We start from the raw sequence: 13,519 nt of genomic DNA, 5'->3' as shown, positions 1-13,519 counted from the left end.
GTAAAAGAAATTGTACGTGGAAATTGGCTTAAGATTCACAGCTAGAATGTAAACCTAGGTCAGTTCTGTTTCTTAATGCTGCTCCGAGCTATCACAGGAACAGAAATTATTTACTAATCTCTCAATGAGAAGTCATTGTCTTGCATTTGAATATAATCCTCATCCTTAGAATACAGATAATTTTACACGGTTTTTCTTTTAATTTTTAGGAGTAAACGTAAGGAAATTTACACAGAGTACTGTGTAAATACTTCGTTCTAGATATTGTTAAAATTCTAAAATTGTGCATTTTTTAAATCTTGGGAGGAATTGAAAATATGTTAGACTCTCCTTTTGAATTTTTCTGCCCTCCTCTCCTTTCTAGGCTATGTTATTAGCCACTAGGGATGAAATCCAATTATCTCAAACTAAGTGTTTTGCAGTTACAAGCCCAAAGCAGAGAGAGAAGATAGAATAAAGCTATTAAAAGTACCAGAGAAGAAATTAAGAGAAACTAGTTTTTGCTAAATTAGAGGATTATCCTCTTACTAGCAGAACTATTCCTGGACTTTTGATCTGTCATCTTATCCTGTCATGCATAGTAGATGCCCTCAATGATCTTGTTTTATTGTTTTTGGAATTGACTCAACTTACTTGACATTTAAATGAACATTTTTTTTGCATGGTATATTTACTTGGACTTAAGTCCAGGCCACTCAGGTCATGTTTCTGTCAGCTATTGTATATCCTCACAAAACCTACTGGCATTAGTGGCATTTAAATTTTTTTTAATGCTTATTTGTTTTTGACAGAGGGACAAAACGTGAACAGGGAAGGGGCAGAGAGAGAGGGAGACACAGAATCTGAAGCAGGCTCCAGGCTCTGAACTGTCAGCACAGAGCCTGATGTGGGGCTCAAACTCATAAGCCATGAGATCATGACTTGAGCTGAAGTCGGACGCTTAACTGACTGAGCCACCTAGGTGCCCCTGGCATTAGTGGCATTTAAAGGAGAAGAAACAATCTAAAGTAAGAAGTATTATATATTATATATTATTGGTATGCTGTTACCAAAGACATCTCAAACAAGGTAGAGCACCTTTTTCCCTCCCTTTTTTTTTATTGTGGTGAAATCCACATAAAACTTACTATTTTATCTATTTTAAATGTATAATTAGCGGCATTCAGTAAATCTACAATATCGTGCAACCCATTATCAATTTCCACAACTTTTTCATTATCCTAAACAGAAACTCATTAAGCAGTAACTTCCCATCATCTTTTCACTTCAGCCCCTGTAACTCCTAATCTACTTTTTGTGAAGTTACTATTCTAGATGTTTCATATAAGTGGAATCATATGATTCCATGGGTCTTGCTTATGTCTCTTAGCATGTTTTCACGTTTCTTTTATGTTGTGGCATATATCAGATTTCATTCCTTGTTAAGGCTGAATAATATTCCATTATATGTACAGACCACATTTTGTTTATCCATCGTCCGTCAGTGGACACTTGGGTTGCTTCCACCTTTTTGACTTTTGTGAGTAGTGCTGCTAGGAGCATTGATATACAAGTATGTATTTTAGTCTTTGCTCTCAGTTCTTCTGGGTAGATACCCTGGAATGGAACTGGTGAATCCTATAGTAATTACATGTTTAACTTTTTGAGAAAGTCCTGATTGTTTTCCACAGTGGCTGCACCATTTTACATTCCACCAGCAATGCATGAGGGTTCTAGTTTGTCCACATCCTTGGCAACACTTGTTATTTTAAGATTTTTGTTGTTATTTTGATAATGATCATTTTAATGGGTGGGAGGTTGTATCTCATTATGGCTTAAAAATATATATTTTTAATATTTATTTTTGATAGAGTGCGAGGTGGGGAGGGGCAGAGAAAGAGAGCGTCAGAGGATCTGAAGTGGTATCTGTGCTGACAGCAGGGATCCCCATGCAGGGCTCAAACCCACAGACCCTGAGATCATAACCTGAGCCAGAGTCAGCCACTTAAGTCCAATGCTCAACCAACTGAGCCGCTCAGACATTCCTCTCATTGTGGTTTTGATTTACATTTCCGTAATGGCTGGTGATGTTGAGCACCTTTCATATGTTTATTAGCCATCTATATGGTATATCTTATTTGGAGAAATGTCTTGTCTTAGTCCTTTGTCCATTTCTTAACTGGGTTGTTTGGTTTGTTGTTGAGTTGTAGATGAAATGTCTTTAGATATTTTGGACATTAATCTCTTACCAGGTATATAATTTGCAAATATTGTTTCTCATTCTGTGGGGTGCCTTTTCACTGTCTTGAATAGTGTCTTTTGATGCAGAAAAGTTTTTAATTTTGATGAAGTCCAGTCCATCTATTTTTTCTCTTGTTGCCTGTGATTTTGCTGTCATGTCAAGAAATTGTTGCCAAAATCAGTATAACAAAGATTTTCTCCTCTGTTTTAAGAGTTTTATAGTTTTAGCCCTATGTTTAGGTCTCTGATCCATTTTGAGTTAATTTTTGTATGTGGAATAAAGTAAGGATCCAATTTCATTGTTTCTCATGTGGATATCCCGTTTTTCTCAACACTATTGAAAAGACTGACCCTTCCCTTCCTGAATGGTCTGGGCATCCTTATAAACATCATTTGACCATATATGCACCAGGCAGCATTAAAAAAAAAAAAAGATATATGACAATGTGAGCGTTTGTATGGTGTTTCAGCATTTCTTAAAGAAAGATGAGGCTCCTTGTAATGGTACTGAATTAAGTTAATAATGGAACATCAGCTGAGTAGAACCTACTGTGGCTAGTGTGTAAACTGGATGCACCTTTTGAAGTTCTTAGTGTGACAGCACTGTCAAAGTTTCTTAAAAAGTTTTTGGTACAAGCTAAGGAAGATAACCTATCTTAGAAAAGCCAGAGAAATTGTCATTGTCCAAAGTCATGAGAGAGGACTCAGGGCATCCTTCTTACAACTTGAAAATGTAGAACTTACATATTACCTTATTCCACATTCTCTCAAACAGATTGTCTCCATGCAAGAGAGTTTTGTGTTAATGAATGAACAGCTCTTAAGTCATTGAAAGTTATTAACCTATTCATATCCTCTGACTTATTCTTGAGGGATTTATCACTTTGTGAATGGATCAGATGTATACAGTTGAAGGTTTAAGGAATATAAAAGTAGGTGTGATTTTTTTTTCTAAAAGAACTTTTAAATAGGGTTTTGTTTGTTTTTTCTGAAACAACAGAATAAGGGCTTGAGTGTTTGAACAGAGAAACTAGGGTAATAGATAAAAAGAAGAAAAACTTCCAAAAACAAATGATCCCTTTCCAAAAAAAAACTAGGATTGTGCTTCGTAAAATTATTAATAAAAATAAATTGGAAAACACTCACAAACAAAACAAAAATCTAATCAGTATATGTATATATCATGCAGGACATCTTGCCTCCCTGTTGCCTGAGGGAGTGATAAGGCTCATTTGGATGAGTAAGTTCTATTATGTTTGTACTCAACTCAAAAAGAAGAATTGTGAAGATGAAAAGTGATACTTTAGTACTAGAGTCCAATCAGTGATTAGTATCAAGGATCCATTCAGAATAAGCTGAACTTGATGGTATCTATGGTTGAATGGGTTTGCATAACTGGAGGGTTCCTTATGTACAGTATTGACTGTAAAGCAATAAAATATACTTCTCTGTAAATCTCCAGAAGTGATTTGAGGTGACTTGCAAAATGAAACACATATAAAATGGGTCAAAAGACTACTTTTTTTTTTTTTTTTTTAAGTAGGCTTCACTCCCAGTGCAGAGCCTAGCACATGGCTTGAACTCATGATGCTGAGATCAAAAGTCAGACACTCAACCCACTGAGCCACTAAGGCGCCCCAAAAGACTACTTTTTATAGGGGTGCCTGGGTGGCTTAAGTGTCCAACTTTGGTTCAGGTCATGATCTTGCAGTTTGTGGGTTTGAGCCCCGCGTCAGGCTCTGTGCTGACAGCTCAGAGCCTGGATCCTGTTTCAGATTCTGTGTCTCCCTCTCTCTCTGCCCCTCCCCTCCTCACTCTGTCTTTCTCAAAACTAAATAAACATTTTTTTAAAAGACTACTTTTTATAAAAGACTGTAATAAGATATGCTTCCAAATATCCTTCATATAATCACCTTATTAGAAAAACTTATTCCAATATTGCTATCATTTTTTTTTTTTTTAAGATTTAATTTTTAAGTAATCTCTTAAAAATCTGAGTGTGAGGCTCGAATTTACAACCCTGAGATCAAGAGTTGCACGCTCAACTGACTGAGCTAGGCAGGCACCCCTTCACTGTCATTTCTTAGACATTTTAGGAATTCTTTAGAAATTTGTTTTCATAGCCAGTTTATAAACACAAGAAAACCTGCTTCATTGCTTCATTAAGTAGTCCCCTGTTTTTTAACCCAGTTTGATCTACCGTTTTATTCACTGGTTGCTCTGAATAACTGCCACCCCCCCCCCACCACCACTTTAAATTCACTTCGTCATCTGTTGATGAAAAATGTGCTACTAGGGAGGATATCTAGAACAACATGCTATAGACTCTGAAAGTAGTTTTGAAAGAATTTCAGACATGTTCTGAGTAATGATTGCATTATTGGAATAAGTATATATTGACTTGAGGAGTGATTATTTTGAATGGGAGAAGGCTAGTTTGGATGAAAAAGTTCTATTATGTTTGTTATTAAAAGGCATTATTTGGGGAGGGGTTGGGAAAAACAAAAGGCATTATTTTATGTCCCATCTCATACCGTAGTTTGTTTTCATTTCATAGTTGGTTTTTGTTTGTTTCTGTTTTGGTATAGTTGTCTTCTAGAGAGAGAGAACTTAGAACTTATTTTGGAATAAGTCTACTGATCCTTAGGTAAAAATACTTGTTTTCTTTATTAGTTTGTTTCTTTAACTGAACTAAGTTATTTTTTAAAAGCTATTGTTGATGGCATCCCCACTTTCGAATTTTTTTCACATGTTTACATTTCTGTTTTGTTTGGTCCAATGTCTCACCCTATGTGTTAACTCTGATTTGCTAAGAGTGTTAATATATGATAATACTAAGCCAGTACTTTCATACCAAAAGAGCAGTGCCTTTGTTACAGTAGGTTTTCTCATCAAGACTATAAGATTGGACAGCCTTAATATAGTTAAAATATTTCTGAGCAATCCTTAATTTGGAAGGCTCTTACTATAACTTACTGCTGGTAGAAGACTGTTCTAGTATCATACTGGCCTGTAAGTGGGAAGGATATTCAAGCAGTAGTTAAAAGATCACCCAAACTAGTTAATAATTCTGTATGTGCATGTGTATAACTTTTGTATACTTGTGCAATTTCAGTATTCTTTGAAAAATTAGTTTAAAAACTTTTGATCTGATAGAAGTTATTAAATAGGAAGAGAAAACATTAGGGAGGATGAAACAAGAATCCAAAATACTGATAACTGTTAAAGCTTGGATGATGATTTTAAAGCAGATCATTTAATATTCTCTATTTTTTTGTGTATGATTTAAAAATATTCTTTTTTTTACATATGTCACTTTATTATTTTTTTAAATGTTTATTTTTGAGAGAGAGAGAGACAGAACGTGAGCAGGGGAGGGGCAGAGAGAAAGGGAGACACAGAATCCAAAGCAGGCTCCTCCAGGCTCTGAGCTGTCAGCACAGAGCCCTACTACATAGGGCTCAAACTCAAGAACCTGAGATTATGACCTGAGCCAAAGTCGGATGCTTAACTGACTGAGCCACCTAGGTGCCCCTAAAAAATATTCTTAATAAAGTTAAATTAAAAGACTAAGTAGAGGAAACTGACAAAATGCCAATAAGGTGATTTTTTTAAAGGTATTAGAATGTAAAGGTTTTTTATTTCCATTTGATATATACTTTTTATTTTAGGTATTACTGCTTTTTTCTTTTCCTTTCTTTTTTTTCTCTTCCCTTCTCCTCTCTTCTCTTCTCTTCTCTTCTCTTCTCTTCTCTTCTCGAGAGTGTGAGAGAGTGCGTGTGTGTGCAAGTGTGAGCCGGGAAGGAAGAGAGGGAGAGAGAATCCCAAGCAGGCCCCACACCCAGCATGGAGTCCGATGCTGGTCTCAATCTCACAATTGTGAGATCATGACCTGAGCGAAAATCAAGACTCAAATGTTTAACTGACTGAGCCAACCAGGTGTCCCATCTTACTGCTTTTTCTTTCTTACTTTTTCTTTTTTTTTTTTAAGTTTATTTATTTTGAGAGAGAGAGAGAGAGAGTGAGCATGAACAAGCAGGGGAGGGGCAGAGATAGAGGGAGACAGAGAATCCCAAGTAGGCTCCATGCACTTAATTTGGTCTCTACCACAGTGCCGTAACAATTATGCCAGACGCGAGGCTTGAACTCATTGAATCTTGAGATCATGACCTGAGGTGAAACCAAGAGTCAGACACTTAACCAACTGAGCCACCCAGGTGCCTCATGACTGCTTTTTCTTCAACTTAAGGATTTCTTATACTAACTACCTCAGAAAACAAAGGACTATTTCTGCAACCAAGTATGCTTTTGAAGTGGTGTATGTTAGGAAAGAATTTTAAAAGAAATAATACTCCAGGGACACCTGGGTGGCTCAGTCGGTTAAGCATCCCGCTCCTGGTTTCAGGTCAGGTCATGATCTTATGGTTTGTGATAGGCCCCACATCAGTCTCTGCGCTGCCAGGAGCCTGCTTGGGATTCTCTCTCTCCCTCTCTGCCCCTCCACCATGCACATGCTTGCTGTCTCTCAAAATAAATAAACATTCTTTAAAAGAAAGAAGACAGAGACAGAGAAAGAAAGAAAAGAAAAAAGAACACTCCAGTGCATAATCTTAGTTGTAGATAAAAGCTCTTTGTATTGAGATTAAATACCCTCAAGACTATTATTTTTAGATACATACTTATGTTACCTGTTTTAGATTTATATATTACTTTTAAGCATATCTATTTTACATATATGAGTCTACACTTAATTTCCAAATTTTGATTCCCTTTATGTCATTTCACTATCCCAGTTGGTGTTTCCATTAAATTTTTTAATTTTTATTTTTTTAACATTTATTTATTTTTGAGAGAGAGAGACAGAGTGCAAGCAGGGGAGGGGCAGAGAGAGAGGGAGACACAGAATCTGAAGCAGGCTCCAGGCTCTGAGCTGTCAGCACGGAGCCCAACATGGGGCTCGAACTCACAAAATGTGAGATCATGACCTGAGATGAAGTTGGATGTTTAACCAACTGAGCCACCCAGGCGCCCCATGTTTTCACTAATTTTAAATTAATCTTTCTGAATTGCAATAATGTGTGGTTGGTTCCTAGGTCATTAGGAGATTTAAAAGATTGTTTAATAAAATCCAGTTCCATCTTCTCCATTACAAGGTGAGTGATAGAAATAATCACTTATCAGTGTTTATGATCTTTTCATTGTCAATCATAAAAGTATTCAAATGTAAATCAGGTTATTTTTTGGAATAGTGTCTTATGTTAGTTGCATCAGTAAAATTACTAAAATCTTAAATATTGCCTGCTGTTTTCAACAAGTATAAACTTGTTTCAAGAGTCTTAACATTAACTACATTGGAATTAGAATTTTAAAAACATTTAAAAGGAGGGGTGCCTGGTGGCTCAGTCGGTTAAGCTTCCGACTTTGGCTCAGGTCACGATCTATAGGTTTGAGCCCCGTGTTGGGCTCTGTGCTGACAGCTCAGAGCCTGGAGCTTGCTTCGGATTCTGTGTCTCCCTCTCCCTCCCCCTTCCCCTCCCTCTCCCTCAAAATAAAAAAACATTAAAAGAACATTTATTTTTTAATTTAAAAGGAGTCTTAACATAATAGTTAACTTTTGATTCATCTCTTTTCTGCTTATACGGTCTCTGAATGTTTGCTTTATCATTGGGTTAATGGTCACTGAGAAAAGGACCAGATGATAATGGAGGCATGCTATGTAATGAAAATTTAAGGTTAAGCCTTGTGGATAAAAACCTACTGGGTCAGAGAACTCTTAATAGTGGGGGTTACCTAGGCCAGGCAGATCATGAGGTGATTGCAATTCTTTCAGTCATTGGGAACATTTGTTTGGTTTGACAGCCATGGGAAGGAATCAAATTCAGGTAATTACAGTCCTTCTGGCATAATTGTTACGGCACTGTGGTAGAGACCAAATTAAGTGCCTAAAGTTTTTGTTTCCTAAGGTTTTTATCCACCCTCTCAATTTTTCTTTGAGATGAATAGAATAACAGGATTATTTAGGATACCCTGTGGTTATTGAAGAATGAATTTATTTCCGTCTGGATTTACAATTCAGTAAGTACCTAAATTCTCTTTACTTCAAGACTCTTAAGAGGATACTCAAAACATTTCAGTTAGGTGGGAGAACTTATTTGGAAGTATCTGACCTAAAGTATATGCTAGACTTTGTGCACTTTTTGCCCATGGACCCAGTTGAGACCTCAGACCATAGTTGGCTCAACTAGTTTGTTGTTTTTTTAAATTGAGTCAGTAGTTAAAAATGGAGAAGTAAAAATTCAGGCTGGCTGTTATCATAGAATTGGCAACATTTGGCTGAGTATGAGTAGCTAAGTAGCTGCTTTGCCCTTTAGGCAAGACATGCACCAACACTTAGCCCATTTTCACAACAGTTGAACACTGATACAAGTGATATATATCTGACGATGATACAGACTGATACAGATAAATTACCTGGATCTGAGTCTTGGAAAGTTTGGTGAACTTTATAGTACCTGGAGATACTGGTTATAAAAATGAAGTGTCTGTTTAAGCCTGAATAAGTCACACATAGTTTTTAAGAAGACTTCCTGGGTTGGGTTAATTGGCCCCTTCTCTGTCCCTTTTTACCTCCCTAGCCACATCATGGTATTGATCTTCTGAAATTGATTATAAATACCTAATTATATATCCCTGTAGTTCACTTTGAGCTCCTTTAGGCCAAGGACCACGAGTTGTTTTTTGTTCTTAGTATCTAGTACCTGGTAAGCAGTAGGCATCCAAATGTTTGTTACATTACTGTAACTTTAGTACAGGTGTTTTTGTTTTGTTTTAGTAAAGGGGTTTGAGTGGGATGAACTGTTCTTATTTTGGGGAAAAATTATGTAAAAACTGTTTCAGTTTTAAAATTATAAGCAGCTCCTTTGGTTAAGCAGGGTTTTTCAGGTTATTATCTCAAAATTTCAGTTTTTCTGTTTTAAATTGAAAACCCTACTTTCCACATGGTAACTACATTTATCATGGTGAGCACTGCATAATGTGTAGATGTTGTGCACCGGACACTGACATAACACTGTATGTCAATTATACTTCAATAATAAAAATTAGAGTAAAGAATACTCTAAGTACACATGCCTGCTAAGTGTACAAGCTCTTAGAGGGGAAAAAAATGGAATTAGGGAATTTTTTCATTTTGTTTTAAAATAAACATTCTTCTAATACTCTTAATAATTTTTTAAACGAATCTTTTGCTTACCATTTAATTTTACTTTTGCAGTGACTTGAAATTGGCAGGCTTCCAAACTCCCCTTGTGTGTTTATCTACGTTTTTAGCTATTTGGGAGTTGGGTTCATTTTATATTACTAAAAGTGTTGGATGGTGCCTAGCTTTTGTATTTTAAGTCAATTAAAATTGAGGTCATTTTTAGAAATTTTCAATATCTTTTAAAGATAATTTGTGATCTCTTGGATTAGAGATAGAAATTTCTACTCTATGTTATTACCTTAGGGTTTTCAAATAGTTTTGAAAAGTGGAAAAAGTCCTCTGATGTTTATATGAGATTTGGAAAGGTTTTATCTAAAGTTCCCTGATGAAAACGTGAATTAATTTGCCTTTTCTAGTTTTGGTCTCAGAGAACCAACATTGCATAGCCTAAATAGAGAATGTTGATATTAATCACATTTACGGCATAAAAGCAAGTAACTATTCTTGGGTGGTTGGGTTGGATATTTGTTTTTCATAGTGATTGGTGGTGGTGGTTTCTGTTAGTTTTAATGTTTGTAAGACTTTTAGACATTCTATTTGGTCATTTTTGCTGTTCTATTTAGTACCATCTTCCTTTCCCAAAAAAGTTGGGAGGAGTCAAACCATATGTAAATGTCTCTAGGGAAAATGACTCCCTATAAAGTTAAACATAATGAATATCTTAAAAGTGTCAATATTTTGTATGTATCTTCAAGTCATTTCTTTGACTAAACTAGGTAGTTTCTCTAACTTTATGAAAGTAGAGCAATATGACTGTGCTTACTGAAGGCAAATATCCACTGAAAGAATCAAAATAAAGTTTTCCTTCTATCCCACATTTAGACATCTAGTTAGATTTTTAGCAGCGTGACGTTGGTTCTTGTCTGTATCAAGATGGCAAATGTAGGTGTTGGAAGGGTAGAAAAGTCGGTAGTTAGGTACAAGTAGACTTACTTTGGGTACTTAACAGCAAGGTGAAACTGCTCTGGTTTATTCTTGTTTCCTCATTTAGCTTGTTTTACTTACTGTAGTTCAGTTTTAAACAGTTTACCAGCTGAATTTAGTTTCTATTATGTAAACCTGAAATGTGCTAGAGAAAATAAACTAAAACAAAATAGATTTATTTTTCTGTTTATCTTTTAACTTAACATTTCAGGATCAGACTTGGTACTCCAGGCTCAGGGTGTCAGAAAAGGTAAATAATGGACAGTACTTAGGCTGATCTTCAGTACCCTTCTTTTGTTACGGCCATTTAGACAAATTCTAGTGATGGTCAGAGGCTTCTAAATAGGAGGACAGTAACTCCTGTAAATACCAATATCCAAATGGTGTCTCTCTGTTCCAGCCCATCGCAACAGTTTTAAAACCAGTTTTTGTTTTTGTTTTTGTTTTGTTTTGTTGCTTTGTTTTGTTTTTTAACAGGAGAGCCAGTGTAACTCCTTCAAGACTGGAGTGACACTCTACATCTGCATCTGCCTCGTGTGAGTTCTCATTTTGGCAGCAGCACTCTGCTAGGCTGGAACCTCTCTAGAGGTTTGCCCTTCCTTTTCCTAAAATCTGTAAACTATACACAGTGTGTCTTGGTGGCAAAGGTAAAAAGTGCATGAGAATTTAGACTTCCTTGCAGAAAGATTTTGGCTCATTTCAAAGAAATGGTCTCCTCTAACATAGGTTCTATCTTGTATGAACAACATTTCCTCAAAACAGAGCCCATAACTTTGATCCCCACAACATACAGTTGATATTTTTTGGAGAACTGTTTTTTTCCTTACAGACTATGGAGTAAAGAATATCTTTAAATGCACTCAGTAGCTTCGGCTTTCAAAGCTTTGGTTGTTCTCTTTATAGTCTAGTTACGTAACCTGAGAACACCGTGTGCTGCCCTAGTGGCTCAGGCAGTCCTCTTTTTTGGACTCTGGCCCTTGAAAGAACTTCTTCTTTGTCTTTGAACATTGGGTAAATTAGGATAGGCCTGAGGACTTTCTCGAAGAAGAAATAAGCAGTGAATGTGTGAGGTTATGTTTACTCTGAATCTGTTGGCTGCATTTTGAAAGTCGTAAGAATTGAGTTTGAAGCTACGCATCACTTATTCGCCAGTTTGGGGAGAGAAATTGAAGTTAGAGCATTTGCAGCTGTGGAGAGGCATAGAGCTGCACAGTGTGAGACCATATATATGGTTCCCCACATATATCAAGGCTGACTTTAAAGGGCATGGTCATTTAAAAAGGGAGTTTTGCTTCTATTTATTTATTTTTCAAGGAATGGTGATACTTTGTAGGCTTTAGGACTAGTCATTTTTGCTACCAGGTCAGAACAAATTGTGATTATTCCCAAGGGACACTTAGAACAAAACATCTAACCTTCTGCTCTGTGCAGCTACAGTCTGCTTTTCCAACCCTGGTTGTACTGTATAGTGCTCTAGCAGATGATTTAATGACCTGGGAATTTGTGTTACTGAAATGATTATCCGGGAAGCTTATGAGAAAATGTCAATAGCTTGTAGGTCTTCCTGATTAATATAGAGCTCAGTGAAATAGATAGTGTTGTCAAAGTGGAACTTGAACTCTCTTTGCTAAATCCATTCCCACCTGATTAGAGGAGCAGTTTGTTTTGGACTAGGTGAAAGAAATTGGAGGGAGGACAGTGTGTTTCAACACCTAGGCTTAAGTTTTGATGGCCTATGTAATCTAGAAATTCATGTTTAACAGTGGTATAATGCCTCGCCACAAAGAGCTTTGGATGAGAGTGAGGGAGACTTAAGTTCTGCCTTAAGCTTATATTTGTGCTTGCTATGTATGTAACTTCAGGTCAGCAAATGGGGAAAATACATTCTATTTTTGGAAAGTACCCTAAACTCATTGAGTAAAAGGAAATTTAAAGTATTTGTTTCTGTAGGTGGAATTACTAGAAAGTTACCTCAGTTGAACACTTGGGAGGTTCTGCCCTGGAATAAACAGAAGTGTGGCAAGTGTGTAGTGTTTTATTATCTGCTGTTCTAGGGTTTGTGCTGACAAAATGGGGATTTGAGGTATCTCCCTCCTCCCTCCACTCCTCACCCGTCCCCGGGTCTTTTTTCCTTCACTAAAAGTTCTGAAAAAATGGATTTCGGTTTTGATCCAAAGTGTCTCCTAAACACAGGTTTTAATCACCATTACTCCCTCCCTCTATAATTACCTGATGTCTAACTAGGGAAAATGTCTCATTTAGGGCTGAGCATGAGTGGAGGTGATTAAGGTTTCCCCCCTCCCATTCTTATGGCATAGCTAGCAAATTATCCTTCTGAAAAAATTAATAATTGAAAATATTTTATATGGGCCAAATCCTATAAGAATGAATGTCAGTGGATTATCCACATTACTTAGCTATACTGGAATTTTGTTTCATTAAATATTGTTTGAAATAAGTAGGACTTTGTTAGGATTGAGAAACAGTTTTTGTTTTATGGAAATTTTGTTAAAATGAGATTTACTCTCAGTTGGGGTGGAAGCACGGTGTTGGGTGAGAGATATTATATTCTCAAAATAATTCAAATTGACATCAGTCAATACTTCTTTTCTAGTTTTATTATAGCACACCAGCTCTTACCCTTTTAGTGTGTAATGAATATATAAGCACTTCTTTTACCACAGTGTACATCATCTAGATTTAAGAATTCCACCCTCAAGGATTCCAAAAGGGTTTGGTTTTTGTTTTTTGGGTTTTTGTTTTTGTTTTGTGGGGTTTTTTGTTTGTTTGTTTTGTTTGTTTTTTTGGTTTTTTTGGTGGGGGAAGGTGATGATGGGGCTGGAGTTGAACAGAGAAAAGTACATAGCCAGTCTTGAGAATATTAGTATTAGCATTATTTTTACCCCTGACACAACAGAAGAAACGACAGCTTCTTTTGGCATTGTTCTGATGAGACTCAAGGGCCTCCTTCTCCTAAGGGCCTTAAAACATTTAGGCTTTTTAAATATGATAAATGTTTATTAAAGGAGTTTGAAAGCTCACCTGCTTTTTTTTTTATATTTCAACTTAATTTAAAAATAATATATATATACATTAATATTTACAAGTTTTTAA

At 36.2% G+C, this 13,519-nt stretch overlaps 1 protein-coding gene across 6 annotated transcripts in view; it reads left to right on the top strand.

The window, feature by feature from the left end:
- Positions 1-13,519, top strand: part of NT5C2 (5'-nucleotidase, cytosolic II) — a 102,879-nt gene that overhangs the window by 65,011 nt on the left and 24,349 nt on the right. Inside the window, exon 1 of one of the 6 annotated variants that reach the window (XM_049645669.1) lies at positions 10,901-10,993. The exons of the other annotated variants lie outside the window; for them this stretch is intronic. The gene's annotated coding sequence lies outside the window, so the exon portion shown is untranslated. Of the gene's footprint in view, positions 1-10,900; positions 10,994-13,519 lie in introns of those variants that run through there. 6 annotated transcript variants of the gene reach the window in all.

The sequence above is a fragment of the Panthera uncia genome, chromosome D2, assembly GCF_023721935.1.
Source record: "Panthera uncia isolate 11264 chromosome D2, Puncia_PCG_1.0, whole genome shotgun sequence".
In the NCBI taxonomy this organism is placed as follows: Eukaryota; Metazoa; Chordata; class Mammalia; order Carnivora; family Felidae; genus Panthera; species Panthera uncia.
The sequence above is the reverse complement of the archived record's forward strand: the minus strand, read 5'-3'. Positions and strand labels throughout refer to the sequence as shown.